This window comes from Triturus cristatus, chromosome 4_1 (genome assembly GCF_964204655.1).
Source record: "Triturus cristatus chromosome 4_1, aTriCri1.1, whole genome shotgun sequence".
In the NCBI taxonomy this organism is placed as follows: Eukaryota; Metazoa; Chordata; class Amphibia; order Caudata; family Salamandridae; genus Triturus; species Triturus cristatus.
In genome coordinates, this window is record NC_140585.1 from 219,377,936 (window position 1) to 219,398,156 (window position 20,221).

General features: G+C 53.5%; 1 protein-coding gene across 1 annotated transcript in view; it reads right to left on the reverse strand.

Annotated features, from left to right (window-relative positions):
- The window catches only part of PATL1 (PAT1 homolog 1, processing body mRNA decay factor), a 278,312-nt gene that overhangs the window by 82,847 nt on the left and 175,244 nt on the right, over positions 1-20,221 (reverse strand). The window lies entirely within an intron of this gene.

Below are 20,221 nucleotides of genomic sequence, written 5' to 3' on the forward strand. Positions count from 1 at the left end.
GTAATTGATAATGGGAATAACTCTAACAGACTTGCCAAATAGCTCTTAAAAATCGTACAGGAAACAGTCAGCCTGCTTAGAAGGCATTGGTATGGCACATCTTTTCGCAGCACGTTCTAACAAATTGTGGAATCCCCCAATGTGCCCTGGTGGGGAATCTACCGGAGGAGGTGCTAGAGAGGTAGGAGAAAAAACTCTGTAGTCGTCCCATTCCGAGGCTGTATCATGAAGCTCTCCTTCGGAGGAGGAGGAGACGGGTTCTTGTAGAGGACCAAACTGTGGAGAATGCGGTTCATAAAGTACGGTAGAAGTATTCAATCGTACTGGAGAAGTCAACTGAGGAGCTATGGTAGCCGGCTCTCAAGGAGGAAAACGCTGCTGGTAATCTTGCCACATGAACTGTAAAGCCGATAACAAAGCAGAGGGCATTGTGACCATATCTTCATGGTACTGCTGTCATTGTTCAGATTGTACATAATACGCTTGTCCATAATATTGCTGATAATCATCATTATCCGGTTGACACTTATTGTGCAACTAAGAAGGGCTTTGAGCATCCCCAAAAGGGCCTTCCTCCTTTTCAGACTCTTCTTCCTCCAAAAGATGAGTGGGTAAAAGAGGTGTAATCTTACTGGGTGAGGTATGTTCTGGTGTAATTTCCTTTTCCTGTGACTTTGCTGATGACATAAGCTTTACAGAAATCACCTTAAATCGACAATAGCGTCAACGACAATGTTTTTTCTTCAACTACCATTAAATCGGTTGTCAACGTCGTCAACGATGATGACCTAGGCGACGGGTGAACCTTTGTCGACCGCAAAGAATTCGTGGACGCCAGTGACTGCACCTTAGTCTACGGTAGTGTTTTTGTCGACAGTGGTAGGCTCGATGATGGTGATTTCCTAGTCGACCGCTGCAGCTTCGCTGACCCTTCCGTCAACTGTACTTTTCTCGACAACGACGGTGTCCTCGTTGACTTCAATGTCAACGATGGGTCAACATCCTTAAGAGACGATGTCAAAGGAATAGTGGACGAAATCGGACCTTGTGTCGACAATGTCAAGGACATCGTCGATGATATGAGAGCCATAGAGCAAGTTGTCGACGTTGATGTGGCTAAAACATAACCTCTAGTCGTCGACACAGTCGGAACAGTTTTCTTCACAGACTGAGAACTTGTCGACGTCTTGTCAAAGACAGGTTTTTTTAAAGACAATTTGAGCTCCGTAGGTGGTGTCTTTGGCTCAGAAGTAGATCTGTGTTCTTTTTTGTGAGAACTTTTGCGCTCAGAGTAAGATTTGTGAGAGGAATTCTTGGCGCATTTACTGGCAGGTTCTTTATCAGATTGCGACAAATTCCTCACCCTCTTCACAGATATTTTTGAAGTCTCAGAAGAGGTAGCCTGCCCACTCTCGGAATCGGACACCAAATCAGACCTGGTTTTTAATTACTAGAGCCAGATTAGAAGATGACCTTCCCTATCTGAGGGATTTGTTTGAAAAAGTGCGGCAAATCTTACAATCTGAGGCCTTAGTTGAAGGATAGAGATGGTTAATACAGTCTTTATGGGGAGCTTTAATATACAATCTCTTTTTCAAGCAGGCGGCACACTCCATGAAGACAGGCTTCTTAGCCTTTCTCAGCCACAGTCCAGTCAGATTTATTTTACCAAAAAGTAGATGTAAAGTAAGAATTTCAATCGATCTATAAAATATAATCAAATTAAATGTTCTTTCGTGTAGAAAGACATCCAAATTGCACTGTAGATGAGTAAAGTCGAGCAGAGCTCAGAGGACACTCCCTTAGCACAACAGGAGGTAGAAAATCTGAGGTACTGAACTTCTCTCTGAAGTGTTCTAGAGGGTAGTTTATGCTGATTGGTTAGGGCAAAACTTTGGTCTCTTTTGTAATAACGACTATGATGGGTTAATAAACTAAGAGGCCTTTCTAGTTTATACCTATTAGTGTATTAATACTATTACTGCTATTTTAAATAACCAGGAACTCCCATCATGACGACATGGGAATGATTCAAGTATGTGAATCTATGAAAGCTCCAATACTGGAGTAACTTTAGAAGACAAAGGCTATTGGGAGGACGGTAGGTGCATGTGAATCTACAGCACTATACAATACAAACAAATAATTACAGGGTAACATTTTTGATTCATGGCGTGTGTGCCTGTAGATGCATATGCTCTGCACAGACTTGTAAGGAAGTGCCCTCTTTTTGCATGGTCACCCTCAGTTTTTGCCAAACTGTTAATATACTTTGACTGAGTGTGCCCTGGGTTCCTACCAACCAGAGCTTATGTTCTTTCCCTAAAACCACATTAAAATAAAACACATTTGGCATTATTTGGCCACATGTCAGTCCCTTGTAAATGGTAAGATAGTTACCAAGGGAACTGTGGCCAGGGAAGCCCTCTAGGGGCTGCAGCACTTATTGTGCCACCCTCACACACACACACTGCCATTGCAGGCTGTGTGTTTTGGTGCAGAACCAAGATTCGACATGGCACACATCTGTGTGCCATGCCTACAACCCACTGCCCTGGCATAGATCAGCCACCGCTCTAGCTGGGTGCACTATACCTGTGGTGAGGGTACAGGTGCATGAGACCTGTATCCCCTACGGTGTCTAAGCTAATTCTTAGACATTATAAGTGCAGTAATGCTATTAAGAGTATATGGTACTGGGAGTTTTTCATTACCAACTCCAGAGCACCATAATGGCTTTCCTGAAAACTGGGAAGTTTGGTACCCAACTTGTCAGCACATTAAACCCACAGTGATGCCAGTGTAGGATTTAATGAAAAATGCACTCAGAGGGCATCTTAGAGATGCCCCCTGAAAAACCACCTAACACTAGTGTCATGGCTGAGGGGCTGCTTGCCAGCTACCACCACCAGACATGTTTCTGGACCCCTGGGTCGAGAGCCTGCGGCTCTCTAGTGTCTGAAACGATGCACATCCTGGGACAAGGTGCCAAGCATCCTACTCCAGGCTGGGCAGGGTTCACAAAGCGGAAGCTTCAAAGGCTTGGCGCCTTTGTGAGCTACCCCAGCCATTTGCTGCTTCCAGCAACTGGCCCCATTTGTTCGGCCCCCCACTTTGGATGGGAGAACCGGAGGAAGAGAGGTGTGCCCACGTTTACCAGCACCAACCCTCAGGTGGGGAGGCGAGGTGAAGCAGATGGGGGACCCAGCCAACCAGAGAGACAAATGCCCCGCTCCCACTGGAGGGGGGCATAATAGGGGGTTCACCCATCCCAAGGAAGGGACCCATTGGTCCAGACTTTCTTACCTCGAATGCCCCTAAATCTAGTATTTAGAGGCAACACCGAACCTTGCCTCCAAAGTCAGGAACCAACTAAGAAGAAAAGGAGAAGATGGACCAAAGAAGCTGTACTGAACCAAGAAGAGGAGGAGGATGCCCACTGACTTGGCCCCAGCCCTACCGGCCTGTCCTTACCTCGAACCTGCTCCTGCGAAATCCTGGTGTGTCCTGTAGCCAGCAGCCCTCAAGAATCCGAAGGACCTTCCCTGCCTTCCCAAACCAAGACTTTATCTCCAGTGAGCACCGGATTTGCTTAACAAAAGACTGACAAAATCCTCGCGACTGCACCACTCTGCACCAGACGCCCACGGCCCAAAGGGCTCAACATCGCGAGGAGGTCTTCTCCTGACCTGAGATCTGGTGATCTTTGACCTGCCTCGAATCTCCAAATCGACGCCTGCAGCCCCTTTCTGGAGGACCCCACTGACCGAAGCTGGTAAGAAGACCAGACGCCTAAAGACACCCCTGCACCCAACGTGCCGTGGGTGGCCCAACCGACCGTGGCCCAGCATCCCGAGACATGCCAACTTACCTTTCCAACCCATGGTCACCTCCAGAAGATCTTCGTCCCCGAGCCTGCAGTGTTTGTTGCAACCTGAGAATCCCCATTGAAATCAACAGGGCACCCAACGCCATAAGAGCACCCTGCACCCAGCTGCCCCTGCGTCGCTGCAGGTGTTCTTTGGGTGCCAAATCTGATTCCCCTTCACCCTGAGCCTAACTCCAGGAGCTTTGCTCCCACAATCTTGTGGCCAGCTCATGAGCAGCCACCAACCGGAGGCCCCTTATCCCCCACTGGATAACACTGGGGCTCAGCACTTTAAACCTGTCCGCCCTAGTGCAGCTGAGGGTGCTTTGAGAGTTCATCCTTGACCCTGGGGGAACCCTGGTTCTAACACCAGAAAACCAACTCCCAAACCCAAGTACTTACCTTAAACCGATAACCTAATTTCCTCCCATAGGACTGCATTGACTGCTTTCTTGTGAAAGTTGGTTTTGTATGAGAGCTTGAAAAACCACAAATATCTAAAAACTGCTTTACTTACCTTTTCTCCAGGAAATGTCCCAGTGTGATGTCTAGGCATATCACACTGAGTAGACAAAGTAATCCAAAAAGTAATCTGAAAAGTAATCTAACAGTAATTTCCACTGTATTGAAAGTATTTACAAACCTGTAACAAATATATTTTCATTCAGTTTGCTTGTATTGTTCAACCTGCCTTGAAAAGTACCATTTACACTTACCTGTGCCAGGCTTGCTTGGTTCTAGAAAATAAATAGAATTGAACAATATTTTTATACAAATCAAATTGGTCTGAGTCCAGTCTTTGAGTGAGTGACATCATTTGCTGCCTGAGTGTGTACAACAAATGCTTAACACTACCCTCTAATACTGCCTTACTGCTCGCCCACACTATCACAAATAGAGAGTGAGGTTCTATCTAACTTTAGCTCTGCCTACCTTTGGGGTTCCACTGGACTCTGTGCACACTATACCTCACTTTGGTATAGTATATACAGAGCCAGCTTCCTACATTGCTGGATCAGCAGCGGGACATAAAACTTTGCATTTGTTGGACTGACTTGGTCAACACATGATCACACGACAGAACTCCTATATTGTCTACAGAAATTCCGAATTCACTATTTTTTCCAAATTACTAAAAGTCTTGTTAGGGCCTTGATTAAGTCCCTTTAAAATTTTAGAAAAATAACAGCTCACTTTAGTTAGGGGTAAGAGGGGTTAGACGTTTTTCTTTTACAATGGCTCTTAACAAGAACCCAGCTCTTAGTGAAAATATAACTAATAACAGAGGATAGAGTTGAGAAGCTCAACCTCACCCCTCATCTCCACTAGGAATTCAGGGAGTTAAGGTCTTTATGTAAACTAAAACATTTTAACATGGAGTCCCATCCCTCCAAACAAAAGCTCCACGAGCTGTTGGCAGGGTATGCTAAGGACCATCCCTCTGAGAATGGTGAAGACCTCTCAGAGGGGGAAGGATGGAGAGGATCAAGTGCCAGGCAAAAAAGTGGGGGCTGGAGGAGGAGCCAAGATGGCGACCGGGATGGCAGCGTAGGCTCCCGGCTCTGTGAACCTCCGCACCCCGCACAGATATCCTGCACGAGATCCTTAGCCTGCGCTATCTGCCCGTGTTGGTGAACGCGAGCGGCAACCGACCGTGTGACCCCGAAGTTTCTGGCAGCGGTACCGCCGGAGAAATGTCCGTCTGAAGTTTGCGGCCTGTGCAGCCCTGGAGCCGGGACCTCGAGTGGACGCCGTGGCCGGGCGGCAGTGCAACAACAGCGGCCTTCGGTGACTGGGTGGAGTCGGACTGCCGGAGTGGTGCGAATGTCGGCCTGCGTTTCGCCGTGGTCGTTCCTACCACTAAGCGTAGCGGAACGGGTGCGTGCCCGAGGTGGCAACTCCAAGACTCTCCAGTGATTGCCTCAGCCTTCGCCGGTGAGCTGCCCGGACGCCGCCCGTAACTCGCCCCGATTCTCGCGGGCTGCTCCCGGATTTTCGCGGGCACTGGTCCGTGGTGGGGACGACTGTGGCCCGTGACCACACACCGGACACATCATTTGCCTGCCCCCGGAACCCTGTTTCCAGCGACATGGAACCCGAGGCGCTTGGGCCTGAGTCCCGGTCCCGATCTGGGTTGGATCTACCCAGCGGCCATTTTGGTAGGACAGTGTCCCCTATCCTGTACACTGGGTTGCAGCAGGATTGGGAGGGTGCGCCTCTGAGGAGCGGAGCAAGCGCCGGGAGCTGTACTGGGGTACGGTGACCTTCTCGAGGCCCTCGGTGCCCTTCATTCCACCTTGGTTCACGGCGCCTGGGTGTTGGGGAGCAAGCTCGATGGAGTGACATCAGCGTTGGAACAGTTGCCGCCTGCCTATCCCCAGGTACATTGGGACTTCTTACACCGCGCACGAGGGGACAGTGTAGTGGCCGCCCCTGTGAATAGTGCACGCCTGGACTCTCCGGACAGTATATTAACGTGCGATCAGCTGGCTGTGGATCTGGTCTGTTCCGGAGGTCTCGGACCTGAGTGGGGGGTGGTGGCCTTGTCCCGTGCGCGGCCTCCGACGACTCAGGCAACATCCAAGCAACGGTCGCCTACTCTGCCTGATTCCGCCTTCCTGGGCCTGGTGTGCAGTGTAAATCCTGGCTCAGCACTGGGAAAGACGACCCTCCATAGAGCTGATTGTGTCGACCTTCAGAGCCCTCTACCCTACTTGTGTGTGTCGCTTCCTGATCTTTATTGGACGCCTTTCTTCCTGGTAACACTGGACATGGCACTGGGACGAGGGGTATGCATGGGTGGGTTTGCAAAGAGTGGCCAAGGATGAGGCTGACCCTTCAGAGATGGTCATCTACTAGGCGGGCGGGCTCGGGCGTTGTGTGCTCTCACGGCATAACTGTTAGTGTACCAAGTGCGTAATGCTCCTTACTTCACTTTGACAGGGTCGATTTCGTGTTCTGTATTGTATGCTTTGCGGGAAAACGTATGGTGCGGGAGGGAGAAGCCGGGGGCGTGTTTTACAGGCCCTCCTCCAGTTTATTAATACTTTCTCTACCCCCCCCGTCTGGTGGGGGTTCTTTTCCTACTCTTTTTCTCTGTTTCTTCTATATTTCGGGTCTGGTTCAGGGGCGACAGGCACACTGCTGGGGGGGGGGCCGTACTCATCTGCAGAGGTGCAGGGTGGGGGGTTGGGGGGGGGGGGGATTCTTTAGTCTTTAACCCCTTTTTTCTATGGCCTCCTTTTCTTCTCTTATTCTTCTCTGTCTTTTTCTGGGATCAGCATGGTAGAACTCCTTTGTTGTTAATCACTGCTGTTTCCGGAGTGCCATAATTTCCGTGGAGTTTCCTGGGTCTTGGGGCAGGGGGGTTGCAGGTGCAAATGGCCGTGTCAATCCTTCACATCCTGAACTTCCTGTTTCAGCGCCATTGCCTAGATAGACTACTGTTTATTGTTTACGTTCATCATTCTGCCTGCCATTTTTCGCTGCTGGGAAACTGTTTGGCGCCTGATCCTTCCATCCTCTTCTATTATAAAATGTAAACCTTTATTATCCTTGTCTCCTACTTGGGCCGTTCAGAGACTGAGAGTATGCTAACGTCGAGATTTTGTGATAAGACTTGCTTTCTGTTATTCTGACTGTTTAGCGGCCGGCCCCGGGGGTTGTAGGCCCATACGTGTAATTGATTGAAATATCAATAAAGGTTTTCAAAAAAAAAAAAAAAAAAAGTGTGGGCTAACTAGGTCAAAAGAAGCACTTTCCCACATGGTGTAAACGGGGTGGCTAGAGTTATGCCCATTCTTGGGTTTGCCCAGACTGGACTTAAAGTCACTGCCTGCAGCTTCTTTCTGCAGGCCCCCTCCAACTGCGAGAGATTCCTGCACCGGAATCAGACACCAAAAGATACCACTGCCCTGCCCCACAGCCGGAGGAGAAGTGGCCGAAGGGTGGCCCTGTGTGTGTGAGGATCTCAAGGCTCAAACCCATGTGGGTTCTCTCCGACTGGTCCCCAAGGCCCAGCTTGCAGACTCCTTGTAACCAGACTGTTCTCCTATCGAAGTGAATGGGACAACCAATGCCATGCCACACCCCTTCACCAGGACGCCCGAGAAGGAGTAGTTTCTTTTCTGTAACTCCAGTTCTGTAGTAGGGGTATCTCTGTGATAGTCATAATCTAGTGAATAGTCCCGCCCATGTGCGCGGACCCCAGAGCAATAAAAATAATCTCTTAAGGTGTCAAATCATGCAGACCTGCATCCACCTTTAAGAGAGAATTTAATTAAAAGACAGATAATGCAGCCTATACCCACAGACTACACTGTCCAGTACTTCAACTAGAATTCCACCAACATCCACAAACCGCACTGCCTGTCCAGCTTTTCTCCACACAGGAAAAAGTCCTGCCTCTACCAGCAAAAGCCTCTGGAATGATAGAGAGGAAGGAATGGACAGACAAGCCCCATAGGCTGCCATTATGTGGCTGAGAACAGGATACTGTGCCTTTAAGAAAACTTTCCAGATTTCCAGAACTTTCCCAGTATCCCAGAATGCACAGCAGGTCCCTTCTACCTTCAGTTCTTTTTGAAGGCGTAGCACGCCAGACCTGTAGCATTCCTCACATGAAGAATTATCTCTCCACCGGGGAGGAGGGCGGGCGCTTATGACTATCACAGAGATACCCCTACTACAGAACTGGAGTTACAGAAAAGAAACTACTCCTTCTGTAGTAGGGGATCTCTGTGTATAGTCATAATCTAGTGAATAGAATGGCAAGCCCATCCCCATACAACAACGGCGGTGGAGAAGAAACAAGACAATACCACTACTGTGCGAACAGATTTCGCAGCGAAGCCTGCCCAACCTGAGCATCTGCCCTGGCATCCACGTCCAGACAGTAATGCGCAGCAAAGGTATGGACCGACTTCCAAGTGGCCGCCTTGCATATTTCTGCAATCGGAACATTACGCAGCAAAGCAGTCGTGGCCGCTTTGCCCCTGGTGGAATGAGCCTTAGGTTTACCCCCCTAAGGTCTTATTAGCCTTTTGATAACACAATTGTATGCAGGACACAATCCACCGAGAAATGGACTGCTAGAGGTCGCGAGACTGGACCCGACTGATCCATAATTAACCAACAATTGGTCTGACCTACGAATATCCTTGGTCGTATCCAGATAAAATTTCAACACCCTCCGAACATCCAGGGAATGGAGAGACCTTTCCGCTGGCAACGAGGGATTCTGAAAGAACGTAGGCAAAGTTATGGTCTGGTTGACATGAAAATCAGAGATAAACTTAGGAAGAAATTTCAGGGTGAGTACGCATCACAACCTTATCAGCATGAAATACAGTATAAGGTTCTTGACAACATAATGCCTGAAGTTCACTCACCCTGCGGGCCGATGTAATGGCCACTAGGAACGCCGCCTTCCAGGATAGGTGCTGCAATGAAGCCTTGTGAACGGGTTCAAAAGGCTCCTTCATCAGTCTGGACAGCACCACATTCAAGTCCCAGGAAGGCGAGGGAAGTCTGACAGGAGGAAACACTTTCTTCAAGCCTTCCAAAAAAATCCTTGACCACAGGGATCTGAAAGAAGGAAGTCTGTGAAGGGCATTTCCTGTAAGCAGTCAAAGCAGCCAGATGAACCTTAATGGAATGGAAATTAAGGCCAGACTGCGCCAAATGCAAAAGGTACGGAAGGATGACATCTTCCTTACATGTCGTAGGATCAAAGTTCTTGCACTTACACCAGATACAGAACCTCTTCCACTGATAGGCATAAGACGTCCTAGTGGAAGGCCGTTTAAACTCCTTCAGTATGTCCATACAATCTTCTGGCAGATTCAGATGGCCATATCGCGCTATTTCAGGAGCCATGCCGCCAAACTCAAAGACGAGAGGTTGGGGTGCACCATCCGCCCCCCGAACTTCGTGAGAAGGTCCGGCCTGCACGGCAACCGTATGCGAGGAAGGAGATACCGGTGAAGTAGGTCCGTGAACCACCACTGTCTGGGCCATTCCGGGGCGATCCGGATCATCCGCACCCTGGACTGGGACAGCTTGATGAGCACTGCCGGAATCAGGGGAATGGGTGGAAAAGCGTACAGAAAGCTGTTCGACCAATCGATCCATAGCGCATTCCCCAGCGTCTCCCGCTGGTAGTACCTGGATGCGAAGTCTCGGCATTTGCTGTTTTCGGCGGTGGCGAACAGATCTACGTCTGGAGTCCCCCACCTTGCGAAGACTTCTCCTAGTACTTCGTCGTTTAAGACCCATTCGTGGTTTTCCTGAAGCAGCCTGCTCAGTGCTTCCGCCTGAGCATTCTGCACCCCTGGCAGATGCGTGGCCGTAATCGTCAGCCCTCGGGCCAGAAGCCAGTGCCAGATCGCATGCGCCTCCTGCGACAGAGTACGCGATGTCGACCCCCCCCTGCTTGTTGAGGTAATACATAGTGGTTGTATTGTCCTTCTGTATCAGCAGCGAGTTGGTCTGGAAAGACGGCAGGAAGGCCTTCAGTGCCAGGAAGACAGCTCTGAGTTCCAGGAAATAGATGTGGTACGTCGACTCCAACGGGGACCACGTTCCCTGAATCTGCAAGTCCCCGGAATGCGCTCCCCAGCCTTGGAGAGACGCATCCGTCACGACACTTTTCGTGGGAATGACCTTGTGGCAGGGAACCCCCTGAGGAGGTTTTCCGCCGAACACCACCACTTCAGAGACTGAAGAGCATGTAGCGACAGCCGTATCTTGTCGTCCCAAGAACCTGTCCTCTGATCCCACTGATCCTCCAAGCCCTCCAGCAGTGGCCTCATGTGCAGCCATGTGTGAGGAAGATACATGAGGCCATCGATCCCAGCAGCGAAGACACCTTCCTCACTGTTGTCGATGGAGCGGTCATAAGGGCCTGAGTCTTCCGAAGGAGTGACAATCGTCCCTCCTCCGAAGGAGACATGCTTACTGACAGCGTAGAGATGGAGGCCCCCACGTACGGTATGCACTGGACCGGCGTCGGGACAGACTTGGACACGTCGTCGTGCAACCCCAGCTTGTTCAAGAGAACGCACGTCTTCTGGAAGTGCGCTTGTGCTTCCGAGAAGGAGTTTGCCTTGATCAACCAATCGTCAGAGGCGAGACCGGCCCCACCGTTGGGGAGGGCATGATTATGAGAACTCGAGCCTTCCGAAGGATCGAAGAGTGTCTCCCCTCCGAAGGACACACAGTCGGTGAGCCAAGACAGACCTCGTGAGGTTGGTGCGGCAGCCCAAACGAAGTAAGAGAGAGAAAGTCCGAGTGAAATGCAGGCGCGCTACCTGAAAGGAGCTGCCTTGATCAACCAGTAGTCCAGAAACGGATAGACAAAGACACTGTTACTCTCATATGCGCAGCCACTACGTCCTTGCGTATGGAACATTCCGAGGTGTTGGCTTCAGGCCGAAAGGAGGCACAACGCAATGATAATGGTCGTTGCCCACTGTGAAAAGCAGGAACTCGCGATAATTTCCCGGCCAGGGGTACGTGAGAATCCGTGGCCTCCAGATCTAATGCGCATAGTACGTCTCCCTGATGAAGTTGAGGGGAAATCTAATGCAGGGACCTCCACCGGAATTTATTACTCTTTGACCCCACGAGTCGGCTTGTCGCACGCCGAACACTGGTCCAAACTCGGTCATGTCTCCCTTGCACACTAGAAGGAACAGCGAGTACCATCCCATTCCATTCCGTCCCCGAGGAGCCGATCCTATCTTCCTTTACTGGAAGAGGGTGGTGGCCTCCTTCTACAACTCGCGCATCTAGCGCGATTGAGTTGGAGGGGCTGGAGGAGAACTGGAAGAGTCGCACGACATTCAGCTGAATGATTCAATGGCGGCCCGAGACCGCAGAAACAAAATCTGGGAGGCATAACGCCGCTGGAGAGGGCAGGCGGCCTTAAGCCGTTCTCCATGCCCCTCTCCACCTACAGCCTTCAAAGCCTCTGCCTCGGCCTCCATGCGGGCCACCTCGCTATCCGCATGGGAGCACAAGAGTTGCGGCAGAGAACGGGAGATTAGAAACACCCTGCTGTGCCGCAGGCTTCAGAGATGTCAGACGAAGACAAGCATGTCGCCGTAGAACAAAACCAGGGCGACGCCCAGGTTTCGCCTGAAGCGAAATATCTGCTGCAGAGCCGAAGAAGATATCCGCAACCATCATGCCCTCTAGACTATCCCTGTCTCTGGGCAGGAGATCCACCCTTTGGGGAAGGACCTCACACAGGGATTTATCACAACGGCCCAGCTAGAGGTTTCATCTGTAGAGTCTTACGCCTCACTGATGTCAACTATACAGGCCGCTCCGAAGCCAGAATCTACTGGCCGGTGACCGCATACAAAACTTCCTTTACTGGAAGTCAAGTACCACACACCAGTGAACAACCCGCTCAGGGGGAAATTCGTAAGAGCAGGAGAGCCCCTCTCCCTACTCACGTAAGATGCATCCCTGGCATGCCTGACCCGAGACTTTCCATAACGGTGACGACGGGACCTTATGGAAGACAGCGGAGTCCATGGGACCGATGCCGGCTGAGGAGCCACAGGCCCCTCGGAGAATGGGAGAGGAGCCGGAGAGAATTCTGCGGCATCCCCGTGGTATCACCCGTGGGGGCGGAGCAGGAGGCGACCTAGATGGTGAGCCGGTACGCAGACACTCCCAACTAAGCGAAGGGACCAAAGTCCCTCGCTTCTGAGCGGACCACGTATAAGTAGCCCCCGACTCCGAAGGGTTCCTCGGCGTCCAACCCCAGCTCAGCGTCGAGAGTCGACGTTGCCGGGAAAACGAAGTCCCCGCCTATGATGATAGGCTCCCTATGGAGCGAGGTCCAGAACGGGACCTCCCCATGACATCACCATCACTGCGACGTCACCACCACAGCGGTGTCGACCCTCACTTCACTGCGCCTTGACGCCGAGCATCACTGCGCCTTGACGCCGAGCATCACTGCGCCTCGACGCCGAGCATCGCCTCGACGTCAAGCATCGCCTCGACGTCAAGCATCGCCTCGACGTCAAGCATCGCCTCGACGTCAAGCATCGCCTCGACGTCAAGCATCGCCTCGACGTCAAGCATCGCCTCGACGTCAAGCATCGACGTGAAGCATCGCCTCGACGTCAAGCATCGACGTGAAGCATCGCGTAGACGCCAAGCATCGCGTCGCATCGACGTCAAGCGTCGCCGTCGACGTCAAGCATCGCGTAGATGCCAAGCATCGACGTCAAGCGTCGCCGTCGACGTCAAGCGTCGCCGTCGACGTCAAGCATCGCCGTCGACGTCAAGCATCGCCGTCGACGTCAAGCATCGCCGTCGACGTCAAGCATCGCCGTCGACGTCAAGCATCGCCGTCGACGTCAAGCATCGCCGTCGACGTCAAGCATCGCCGTCGACGTCAAGCATCGCCGTCGACGTCAAGCATCGCCGTCGACGTCAAGCATCGCCGTCGACGTCAAGCATCGCCGTCGACGTCAAGCATCAAGCATCGGCGTCAACGTCAAGCATCGGCGTCGACGTCAAGCATCGCCGTCGACGTCCAGCATCGGCGTCAAGCATCGGCGTTGACGTCAAGCATCGCCGTCAAGCATCGCCGTCAAGCATCGCCGTCGCCGTCAAGCATCGACGTCGACGTCAAGCATCGACGTCGACGTCAAGCATCGACGTCGACGTCAAGCATCGACGTCGACGTCATAGCATCGACGTCGAGCCCTCGACGTCAAGCCCTCGACGTCACTCCTTGACGTGGGCTTTTTCTTGGGGCGATGGAGAGCATTCGGTGTCATACCTGCTCTCGACGTCACCGTCCTCGATGCTGACCGGAATCGCGTAGTTTTACAGCCGCGTTCCTACTGGGGAAAGCCCCCGTGGCCACAGCATGGGACGTGGTAGAGGAGCTACCCTCTCCTTACCCAGAGGCTGAAGAAGATGCCTAGACAGGTGTCAAAGACACAAGACACAGGCAAGCACAGAAGACAAACTCTGTGAGCTTCAGCTGTGGCCTTTATTTCCTACCGCAGTCAAAGCCCTTGCCAGATTGTATAGAGACAAGCAAACTGCAGAAATTCTGCTAAAGAACAAGTTACTAACCTTCGGTAACGATGTATCTGTAAGAAACATTAGTTAGTTAGATTCCTCACCTTAGAATATCCCCAGGCGTCAGACTGGATCCGGAAGATTTTTCGTCAGCAATACCCCTTGCGCGTCGCTAGGCGTCGTCTGTGGCTCCGCGTCCGTCGTCGGCGTCGTGCGCCGGGATGACGTCGTCGGAGTACTTAGACGCCGCCCTCGCGCGCTGACGTCAGTTCTTGTACATAGCCTTCCGCGCCAGGAACGCAGAGCCATGCAAAGACCGACACTGGTGCCAAAAATAAAATCTAGGGGCCTGAAAGGACAACCTTAACCCTAGATGTCAGTTCGCAGAACGGGGAGGATGGGTGGGTCGGTGAGGAATCTAACTAACTAATGTTTCTTACAGATACATCGTTACCGAAGGTTAGTAACTTGTTCATCTGAAAGAAACACGTTAGTTAGATTCCTCACCTTAGAATAGATACCCAAGCAATACCATCCCCGGTGGTGGGTCTGCGAACCAAGATCACACCAGAAAGTCCTGGAGGACAGAACGGCCAAAGAAGCCATCCCTCCGGACTTGGCTGTCAAGGCAATAATGCCTGGCAAACGTGTGTAGCGAAGCCCACGTCGCCGCCTGACAGATGTCCTGCAAAGGGACTCCCCGTCCCAAGGCAGTAGTAGCCGCCGTGGCCCGAGTAGAATGGGCGCGCAGCCCAACAGGAGGGTCCTTTTTAGCCAAGGAATAGCAGATTTTTATACACAAAACGACCCACCGAGAGATGGTTCGTTTGTGCACAGCTTTCCCCTTCTTAGCGCCCACGTACCCAACAAAAAGCTGGTCGTCCACCCGGAACTGTTTTGTGCGGTCCAGATAAAAGGAGAGCGCACGTTTTGGGTCCAGACGGTGGAGCCTCTCTTCCTCTTTGGAAGGATGCGGAGGCGGAAAGAAGGTGGGCAAGGTGACAGACTGCCCAAGGTGAAATGGAGTCACCACTTTAGGAAGAAAGGAGGGACGAGGCCGAAGGACAACCTTGTCCGGATGAACAGATAGAAAAGGAGGCTTTGAAGATAAAGCCTGGAGCTCACTCACCCGTCTAGCCGAGGTGATGGCTACCAGAAAAGCAGTCTTTAGAGTTAGAAGACGAAGAGGGCAATTGTGAAGAGGCTCGAAGGGAGCGCACATCAGGAATGTCAAAACCAGATTCAAGTCCCACTGAGGCATTACAAAAGGGACAGGAGGGAACGTGTGTGTAATGCCTTTGAGAAAGCGTGTAACCACAGGGGACTTGAAAAGAGAAGGCTGATCAGGAAGCCGCAAGAAGGCGGAGATGGCAGCAAGATAACCTTTCAGGGTGCCCAGGGCAGAGCCCTGCCGGGCCAGAGAAAGAAGAAAGAGGAGAACCTCAGAAAGAGGGGCGGAAAGGGGATCCACAGCCTTTGCTGTGCACCATGCCACAAATTTGTTCCACCGGCAGGCGTATACCGACTTTGTGGAGGGACGCCTGGCTGCCAGAATGATATCACAGACTTCAGGAGGCAAGTCAAATGGCATCAACTGCCGCCGCTCAATCTCCACGCATGGAGGTGGAGGCTGGACAGGTTCGGGTGGAGGACCGTCCCCTGCTGCTGCGACAGAAGATCCTCCCGAAGGGGCAGACGTATCGGGGGATCGGTCAACAGACTGAGTAGCTCGGGATACCAGTATCTTCGTGCCCAATCCGGAGCCACCAAGATGACTTGGGCCCGGTCGCGCCTGATCTTCTTCAGCACTCTGGGCAGAAGTGGTATAGGCGGAAAGGCGTACAACAGACCGCAACTCCACTCGTGACGAAAAGCGTCGCCGAGCGAGTGCCGCCTTGGAAATTCCAACGCGCAGAACTGCTGACATTGCGCGTTCTCTTCGGTGGCGAATAGATCTAACCAAGGCTCTCCCCACTGCTGAAAGAGGCCTTGCACCACTTCGGAGTTCAGACGCCATTCGTGATCCATCATGCACCGGCGGCTGAGTTCGTCTGCTCTGGCGTTCAGAGAGCCCGCCAGATGTTGAACCACCAGGGTGACGCCCTGGTGTTCCAGCCATGTCCAGAGGCGCAGAGCCTCCTGACAAAGGGTCCACGACCCCACCCCGCCCTGTTTGTTGCAGTACCACATGGCGGTGGTGTTGTCCGTGAACACCTGCACGACACTTCCCCTGACAGAGGGAAGGAAGGCTTTCAGTGCAAGCCGGATCGCTCTCAACTCCAACAGGTTGATGTGGAGACGAGACTCCGCCGGAGACCAGAGGCCTCTGATCTCCGCCTCTCCCATATGGCCACCCCATCCCAGGAGGGACGCATCCGTCACTACGACATGCTCCGGTTGGGGAAGGGAGAGGCTCTTGCCCTTGACCCACTCGCGGTCCGTGAGCCACCACTGCAACTGCTGTGCAGTACCCTCCGAGATCAAGACATGGTTGGACAGGTTGCCGTGATGCTGGGCCCACTGAAACTTCAGGTCCCACTGCAGAGCCCGCATGCGCCGCCTGGCGTGATGCACTAGTAGGATGCAGGAGGCCATCAGCCCCAGAAGCCGCAACACTAGCCTGACCGAAACCCGGGATAGAGGCCGAAAGATGGGAATCAGGGCCTGTATATCCCGGACCCGCTGTTCCGGAGGATGGACCCGGAACTGCGCCGAATCGAGAACCGCTCCGATGAAGAGGAGCTTCTGAGAGGGACTCAAGTGTGACTTCGGCACGTTGATGGAAAACCCCAGCAAATGCAGGAGATCCGCCGTAGTCTGGAGGTGGGAGACGACTGCCTGGGGCGAGCCCGCCTTCAACAACCAGTCGTCGAGATAGGGGAAGACTGGGACCCCTGATCTGCGCAGATGAGCTGCGACCACTGCCATCACTTTCGTGAACACCCGAGGGGCACTGGTGAGGCCGAAGGGGAGCACGGTAAACTGAAAGTGCTCTTGGCCCACCGTGAACCGCAGGTAACGCCGGTGGGCCGGCAGGACGGGGATATGGAAATATGCGTCCTGCAAGTCCAACGCTACCATCCAGTCTCCAGGGTCTAGGGCAGCTAAAACCTGAGCCAACGTTAGCATCTTGAACCTTTCCTTTCGGAGGAAGGCATTGACGTTCCGGAGGTCCAAGATAGGGCGCAGGCCCCCCTTGCCCTTCTTGGGAACCAGAAAGTAGTGGGAATAACAACCACGACCTACTTCTGGACTCGGAACGCGCTCGACGGCCCCCTTGGCCAAGAGAGCCGAAACTTCCTCGCGGAGAAGATCCAAATGATCCCCCGAGATACGGTGGTGCTGTGGTGGCATGGCTGGAGGGGTCGTCTCGAAGGGGAGGGAGTAGCCCCTTCGGACGATTTGCAGCACCCACCTGTCCGATGTTATGGACCGCCAGTGGAGCAGGTGATGGCGAACTCTGCCGCCCACTGGCGTGGTATGGGCCTGAAAGCTCGGACTAGGAAGGCTTTGAGGCGGATGCTGCCGGGGTGGATGTGGGCTGACCACGTCGTCCTCCATTTCCGCCACGGCAGAAGCCACGTCCGCGACCGCGCGCAGGTTGGTTCTGCGGCTGGTGGCTTTGCGGACGTGAGGAGGCGCCCCTTCCTTGGCCACGAAAGGGGCGAAAAGCGGAGGTGTGCGCCCGCGGAGCCGAGAGGCCCAAGGACTTGGCCGTAGCCCGGGAGTCCTTAAAACGGTTCAGCGCACTGTCCGCCTTCTCACCAAACAGGCGAGTGCCATCAAAGGGCATGTCCATGAGGGTGTTCTGGACATCCCCGGAAAATGACGTGGACCGCATCCAGGCGTGGCGGCGGAGCGCCACCGTGGTGGAAATCGCCCGACCTAGCGAGTCCGTGGTGTCAAGCCCACATCTTATGGCGTGCCGTGCTGCATCCCTCCCATCGGCCAAAGCCTGGGTAAGACGCGTCCGGACCTCCTCCGGACACAGGGGCAGCACGTCCTCCACCGTATCCCACAGGGAATGGGAATAACGGTCCAAGAGACAGGCGGTATTTAAGGACCGCAGGCCCAAACTAAGGGACGAGAACAGTTTCTTGCCAAACTGCTCGAGTCTCTTGGAATCCCGGTCCGGCGGAGCGGTCGGGAAGGAGGACTGGGAAGTAGAGGCCTGGATAACCAGACTCTCGGGGGTGGGGTGTTGGGACAGGAAACTGGGGTCGCCCGGAGCAGGGCGGTGGCGCCTGGCAACGTTCCTATCCACAGGAGGAACTGTGGAGGGCTTGGACCAGGTGCCCTGCAGAACGTCAGTGAGGGCCTCGTTGAACGGCAGCAGAGGCTCAGTGGAGCTTGCTGAGGTTTGAAGCACCTCAGTGAGGATGTTGGTCCTCACAGCCACGGCAGGCAACTTGAGCCCAAGGGCCTCAGCCGCCTTGCGCAGCACCACAGAAAATGCTGCACCCTCCTCCGAAGCCACGGTCGGAGGAGAAGTGAATCCAGCGTCTGGCGAGGTGTCCAGTCCGCTGGCCTCCCCCAGTTCATCTGCCCAGTCCTGAGAAAGCTGTGACTGAACAGCCAGAGGGTCCTCGAACCCCTCCCAGTCGCCCCCTTCTTCCGATTCCTGATAAACAGGAGGAATGATCGGAACCGGACTGTAGAGATGGTAGGTCTCAAGCGGCGTCGGATGCGGCGTCGGCGGACGCCGTGCCGGCGTCGGGTCCGGATGAGGGCTAAACCGGGGCGTCGGCGTCACAGGCGTCGGCGGCGCCGGTGACGGCGTCGGTGGTTCAGGCGTCGGCGCCGGTGGAGGAGTGACAAGGTCAACCGGCGTCGACTGGGGCCCAGGCAAGGGCCCCGCGGGGACCTGCGGCGTCGAGACCGGAGTCGTCGACGGCGCCGGGGCCGGAGCCGCCGGCACGCGAGGTCGCCCAGTCGAGTCCGCGGGGCCCGAAGGCGCGCCAGCGGGCGTCGACGGCGGGGCCAGGCTCCTCATGGCCGAGAGGAAGGCACTGATCTCCGCCGGCGCCGCGTCAGCCCCAGGGACCGGAAGGTATGGGAGCGGACGCGGCACCTGCGGCTCCGCCGGAGCCGCGGGGGTGGAACCACTTGGACCCTCGGCCGAGTCGCGCGACCGGCGAGGGGAGTCCGAAGAGCGATGTCGCCGCTTCGACTTCTTAGAGTGTTTAGACTTACCCGACGACTTGGAGCCCGACGAGCGATGGTGGCGTCGGCTAGGGCTCCGCGAGCGATCCTTGGACCTCCTCCTGGACCGGGATCGCGCACGACGCGGAGCCGAGTGGCGAAGCTCCAGAAGCTTGCGGGACCGCTCCCGCCTAGCCTTCGAAGTCAGGGCCTGACAGTCGTTGCACGACTCCGCGTCGTGGTCGAGGCCTAAGCAGTAGAGGCACCGGCGGTGGTGATCGGTCACCGACATCAGTCGATGACAATCTTCACAAGCCTTGAACCCAGGCATCCTACCGGCACCAGATGTCGACAGACAAGGATCAAAAATGATCAAAAAGATTTAGTCAAAAAAGACTAAAAGGGGTAGCTCTCCCGGATCTGCGCTTACTGGCGCGGAAAAAAGAAGAACTGACGTCAGCGCGCGAGGGCGGCGTCTAAGTACTCCGACGACGTCATCCCGGCGCACGACGCCGACGACGGACGCGGAGCCACAGACGACGCCTAGCGACGCGCAAGGGGTATTGCTGACGAAAAATCTTCCGGATCCAGTCTGACGCCTGGGGATATTCTAAGGTGAGGAATCTAACTAACGTGTTTCTTTCAGATAAACCACAGCAGAATGTAGAAAAAGGCCAAAGACGTCGAGTGAAACTTCAAAATCCAGAAAAAAAAAAAAATCACTAAAAATGAATAAAAGCTCAAAAAATGAAGAGCTAATGCTCCAGGGTCCTGCTAGCAGGAGCCGGAAAAAAGAACTGAAGGTAGAAGGGACCTGCTGTGCATTCTGGGATACTGGGAAAGTTCTGGAAATCTGGAAAGTTTTCTTAAAGGCACAGTATCCTGTTCTCAGCCACATAATGGCAGCCTATGGGGCTTGTCTGTCCATTCCTTCCTCTCTATCATTCCAGAGGCTTTTGCTGGTAGAGGCAGGGTTTTTTCCTGTGTGGAGATAAGCTGAACAGGCAGTGCGGTTTGTGGATGTTGGTGGAATTCTAGTTGAAGTACTGGACAGTGTAGCCTGTGGGTATAGGCTGCATTATCTGTCTTTTAATTAAATTCTCTCTTAAAGGTGGATGCAGGTCTGCATGATTTGACACCTTAAGAGATTATTTT